Source organism: Frieseomelitta varia, unplaced genomic scaffold (genome assembly GCF_011392965.1).
Source record: "Frieseomelitta varia isolate USP_RPSP 00005682 unplaced genomic scaffold, Fvar_1.2 scaffold_217, whole genome shotgun sequence".
Classification (NCBI taxonomy): domain Eukaryota; kingdom Metazoa; phylum Arthropoda; class Insecta; order Hymenoptera; family Apidae; genus Frieseomelitta; species Frieseomelitta varia.
The window spans coordinates 980,074-986,073 of record NW_025109939.1 but is presented as its reverse complement, the minus strand read 5'-3'; the positions used below and the strand labels follow the sequence as shown (position 1 = coordinate 986,073).

Below are 6,000 nucleotides of genomic sequence, written 5' to 3'. Positions count from 1 at the left end.
AAACGTTTTTCGCTTAATTTCCAACGTCGTATAAATCAATTCTTATCGCAACAGTTTGACAGAACGCGAACAATACAAGGAACCTGTTATATAATTTCTACGTTTCTATTCTCTTCTCTCTTCTCTCTCTCTCTCTCTCTCTCTCTCTCTCTTTCAATCTATCTGAACCACTTATACGTATCTTTGTTCACGCCTCAGTTAATTTACGACAACGCAACGCCATATCTCTTCCACCGACTGTACGTTATAGGACGCGACAGGATCGCGGCCGTGAGTAATCGTCGCTCGATAAGCGAGCAACGCGCGCGCGTAATTCGAAACGACGCGACGCGGTGGAAAAATTTTCAGCGACGGCTGTGTCGGTTTCTGTGATTTTCGTACGACGATATTATCATACGTGTTATTTATTTCCGGCACAGCCATAGGTTAAGCAACAACGTCGCGGTGATCTATTTAATCGTGCCGGTTATTGTCGCGATAACGATTTTCGCCGAGCGTTCAATTGCTCGCTGATATTAAATTATTATCGGCCGATCTCTATTTCACCGATCGCTATTAACACGCCGATCTCCTCCCTGTACAATCGGGGGCAAAAAGAACCGGCAGCAATTACACTTTAACCCTTTTTTTTCTTTTTTTCTTTGTTCCGGTTTTTTCGCCTTTTTCCTTCTTCTTTCGTTTCTCCTGTCGCGCGCACGCTCGAAAACCGATACGCCGAAGCGAGCGGCGTTCGATTAAAATTTCAATTATTCGTCGGGACTCGCTGATAATTCAATGATCCCTCTTTCGTCTGAGGAACAAGGTTTCGATCGATTCTTGCCACATTTGCTCCCGCGAAAGTGAATCGTTTCTAAAGATTTGAGTCAGGTATGCTGTTTTGATCCAATTTCGATTATTCAATTGGAGCGTCAAGGAAACTGCACAATTATCAATGTACAGATATATTACAGACACGTGTTACAGGAAAGAGTTTGAAATTTCATTAACAATGTAATTAGACTGAATTATTACGATAAAGTTTGAAACAAATCTGAAAATGTATGTAAAAGTTTACGAGATACTTGATATAATTGCCCATGGGATTAGTTTTAATAATAATAATAATAATTCGCGGTATATACATATATATCTGTCAATTTTTAATTAAATATACATTTGCAACAACCATGTAGTAACTTTTGCATTCATTTTTACATCATGTTTCAAATTTTACCAATGTAATCGTCGACAGTCGAAAAGTTTCAAAATCTTTTCCTCTAACACGTAGAAATTCTTCTACAACAAGTTCAAATAGTTTGGCCTCTCATAATTTCTTTAATTGTTTTCTTTTCCTAATTCGATTTAATTGTTAGAATTTATTTTCGTCGACAAAAACGTTGATTTGTTTCCTGCTTCTTTTCTAACGCGTTCAAACCGGCGTGTAAACGTCGACTGTTATTGTCCAACTAGTTTTTTTCACGCAGATTTCGTTTCTTCGTTTGAATTCATCTCTGATCAGTTACGAAATTAATAAATTACGGTTCGTCTAACTGAATGAGGTTGTCGGTGGCCTGCAAGGTACAGTATTCTTTAGAGATCGACGAATGAAAGAGTTTTAAAGTTCTTAGAAGCTCTTAGAGCAGTATATAACCAAATATTTTTAGTTCACGTTCGCTTATTAAATTCCAATTGCATAGGTTCACGATGCAATTTCAGCGTATTACGTTCGAACCTTACACCGCTTCCTGTCTTAGAAACACCCTAGAGAGTCGAATAAAATATGAATAACGGTCTTGCGGCTGATCCACGCCAGATTGAACGCGTTAACGTCCACAGGTCCAAACGAAACTGGACGCCAAAGATAATAATATTCACTCGAGGTATGGAGCGCAAGGTAGATCAGTATTTCCTTTCCAGACGAACTGGAGAAAATGAATCGCGGGAGTCCACGTTCACTCCTGCTCAAAGAAAGGAAACAAAAAAAAAAAAAAAAAAAAAAAAAAAAAAAAGTTCGAAGAGTGAAAAGAGAAAGAAAGAAAGGTTAAATTAGCCGATTCGAATTTTCTCTATCAATTGTGTACATGTGTTTATTACTCTTATATTGACTCAATGATGTTATTCTGTGGTGCTTTGCATGTCTCTATTGGACTCTGCATGTCATATAGGGCATCGTAAGTACTTATTAAATGAACTCATCAACGACTACCGAATACACACGACAGAAAAAAAAAAAAAAAAAATTACCCTTTGTTTCGAAATGAAAATATATATACTTGAAGAACGCGTACGAAATGCGTTGCGAGACAAGTCTAGAGTGGGCGATTCTAGATCGTTAAACACACACACGCACACGCACATACAACAAAAACACAGATACACATATTATATATATACATATTCGTGTGTATATATATATATATATTAACCACAATAGTCGTGTATATCTGTTGAAAGCTTCTGTTGGTTTCTCTAAAGAAAACGTGGAGAAGATAGCTGGAGAGCTTGTAAGAACAGTCGGACGGAGGATCGAGCAACCTCAAGACTCTCCGTTTCTCTCTCTCTCTCTCTCTCTCTCTCTCTCTCTTTCTTTGTTTCCCCTTATCCGCCGTGTATTGAGATTCCAAGCTTCCACGGGACTCGAATTATTGCGGTTCAGATCGTTTCGAGCTTGCAAGTGTAAATTGCGCTGTATTTTCGAAAACATTCCGCGTGTATCGTATCACGAGGTCCGTGCTAACTTCAAACACGTCTCTCAGACGATACGCAGGATCTACGCTAGCGAGCTTCGAATAATCTGAACGCGGAAACTGTTCTGTCGAGGAAACTGCGACATCCATCAGTATGGATTTATTGACAGATTTTTCGTTTGGGAATTCTGTATTAAATCGATTTAAGAGAGACGAGAGATACGATGGATCGGAGCAGTTGATTCTCTGAAAACCGACTGTACTTACCGCAACTTAACTTTACTCTGGATTGATTTTTTTAAGTAGAGCGATCTACGATCGAAACGCAATATCGCCTAGGAGTGAAACGAGGACAGGATGTTTCGTTCTGCTTGATTATTGTTAATACTTGATTTTGTTTAATACTTAATCGTTGAATCACAGATCAAGGTTATGTTTTTATGTTGTAATTTAAACTATAAATTTATTGCATAGAGCATTCCGATCGTCTTTCTGAATCGTCAGTATATCGTATGAAAAATCAATATCGTGATAAGCCAAGAGGAAGTAGAAATCAATTGATAATGTTGTTCATTAGCTTGTTCGAACGTTAATTCCCAACGCTCGAGAGCACTGAAACGAGGCAGGTACAACATACAATGGAGCTCGGTTCGATTGAATTTAACGCTGCGTGACGAGTATGAAAAGCCTCCTTACAGATATCGAAATCGAGGCACAAAAGGTAACAAAGAAAGCCTGAAAGGCTTTGAAGCGTTCCCCGATTTTTACGGCTGCTAATTAACCGAAGACAAAGGAGCGGGACATTCCAGAAAGATTCCAACTCCTTTGCTCGAATTACTCTTATTTCGTATTAATTCACTCTGTAATTAGATTATATTTAAATGTCTGATTAAAAGTCTCCTCGGCGCCACCGTACAATTTACAGCGGCACGCCAAAGTATTCCAACATTTGCACGAATCCTTTATAAATGCATTTTGTTGTTTTGAAACGTTTACAAATGTTTGAAATTTCATTAGCGAACGTAATACGAAAATGTTCGCACGAAATGTTTAGCGCGAGTGTATATTTCGCAGAGATCTTTAATGCTGTGATCTGTTTATCATCTTGAGATTGAAAAATATTTGAAACGGTCAATTATTCGTTACGTCAATCGTTGCCATATTACTAAGACGTAGAGTATTTAATTTCACTTGTTATTTTATGCTCTGGATTAAAAATTCACATCTTTTTGGCTTACGATTAAATCGGTCAAATGAATGGCAAAAAAAAAAAAAAAAAATAAAAAGAAAAAGGAAAGAGAGAAAAGAAAACGATATACATTCGAGTATAATAATCCCAGCAGAACGAGCATCCTTTCGACGATTGGTAAAAAAAAAAAACTTTCGTTTCAAAGTGATTTTTGATTTCTCTCGGTTTCCCAACTTTTTTTTTTCCCCCAATTTCATTTGTTTCAAACGAAAGGCTCGGGGTTGTTTTCAACAGGTTTCTCCAGCTTATTTATATCTCTTGGTAGAGATCTTAAACGTAGAGCCGTATTATTGTTATTAAAATTACGCTGCATGGCCGATGTTGATTCAACGAATTCTCCGTCTGGCCAACTGAAGCCAGCTAAACCTCTTTTGTTATTCCCTGGACCCTCTGTCAATATTGTTTGTCGGTTATGCCGCGGATGTTCGATTTAATCACCTCCTTTTCCCTGTTTCCTGTTTCCCGAAACGTCGAGAAACCCGCGGCAAACGTAATAACCGGGGAAAGAAAAAGTACAGACCAGCTAAATGAGTCCTCTCGTTTAAGAAGGAAGTTGGGGAGGTGTTATATTAATATTCCCTTCCCGTTTCGGGAGAGCCAGACGAGATATTATACGAAAACGTTAAAAGGCATTGCTTCAATATAGTTGATTGTGATTTGAAATTCTGCGAAATAATTTGGAATGGCAGCAGTAAAAGATAGATTGGAATTTCTACTAACGGTAGTACTAAAGTATTGAGACACTTTTATTTTTTGATATTTTTCATTCTTATTTTAATACTGAACACTTTTACGTGCAATTTTTTAATCGCGTGTGATTTTGTTATATTGGCACTTTGCGGATTTTTTTTTATTACGTAAAGAATCATTTATTTATTTTATAACTCTTAAATGGGAATATATATATATATATATATATACATATGTATGTATGTATATCGAAATTGTTTCTTCTAAAAAGTTATGTTGGAAAAATTAACAAGACAAAGTGTCTCAATTAATTTTCAGCTCCTGCAATTTAGATTTAATCAATTTTGCGTGCAACAATGTAGACTCGATCTGTTTTATATAAATAATTACTTAAAATCATCAAAGTGTATCAGTAATTAGTTAGTATCAAAATTTCCACGAGAAAATGCAAGATCTTCTTCGAATAAACAAAATTTCGTTCAAAGAATTACTCAATGTTCGATCTTGATATTACGAATTGATGCAATAAAATGATATGAAGTGGCGTTTAATCGATTTCACTGGGAATATCGACCACTGAAATTTCCCTTCTAAAAGGATTAAATACTTCACTAAGCCTCTAAATTACTAAGCATTTAAGCGATCCCAGTATAAGAACCATATCGAGTGGGATGATCCTCTCTAACTCCTTCCCTAAGTAGCCTGATTCATTTATCTGAAGGGTAGTCGAAAATTTAAGCTGCTCTCCGAATTTTACATCGTAGCTACAAAATCAGTTACTCAAGCGGCTAACATTTTCCCCAGTTTCGCCTTCTTTATCAACCAAAGATTATTGTATGAATTACAATCGTGATGTTTAAATTTTAGATATTAACTTCTTCGAGTTGGTCTGTGCTGTAAGAGAATTTGAAATGAGCCGCAGTGGTGTGTAAAAGTCTCTGGTCTGGCAACGTTTTATTTTTCCTTCCAACAAGTGAAAAAATAAAATGATTACAAAGATATCTCATACGAGTGGAAAATATTTTAGATTTTAGATCAAATGCCTCTTTCTGTGATTAAATATCGATCTTGAAATATTTCAAGAGTATTGACTGTTATTAATATTAATCGTGTCATCATTTTTCCTAAAATTTCGTAAACTGATTCAATCGAATATTATTAGGATAAATTATAGGAAAAATTTTCAGTGAATAATATATATGACCAGCCTCTTTTCTACGTCACTACATCCACTTCTCCTTTCTTATCTTTTTTCCTTTTTTAACATAATTTCCTGTGCAAAGGAATAATGGAATTTAGCATCAGTAGATAGTGTACACCAAAATTTTATAAAGTATAATCTCACTATAAAACTATGTATGAGATCAATACAATTGCAAGATTCTACACTTGTCA

At 36.1% G+C, this 6,000-nt stretch overlaps 1 protein-coding gene across 2 annotated transcripts in view; it reads left to right on the top strand.

Annotated features, from left to right (window-relative positions):
- The first annotated feature begins 1,481 nt into the window (after positions 1-1,481).
- Positions 1,482-6,000, top strand: part of LOC122527418 (fasciclin-1-like) — a 31,291-nt gene continuing 26,772 nt past the window's right edge. Inside the window, exon 1 of one of the 2 annotated variants that reach the window (XM_043651588.1) lies at positions 1,482-2,150. The gene's annotated coding sequence lies outside the window, so the exon portion shown is untranslated. The remainder of the gene's footprint in view (positions 2,151-6,000) is intronic. The other variant, XM_043651589.1, reaches the window with a different exon arrangement.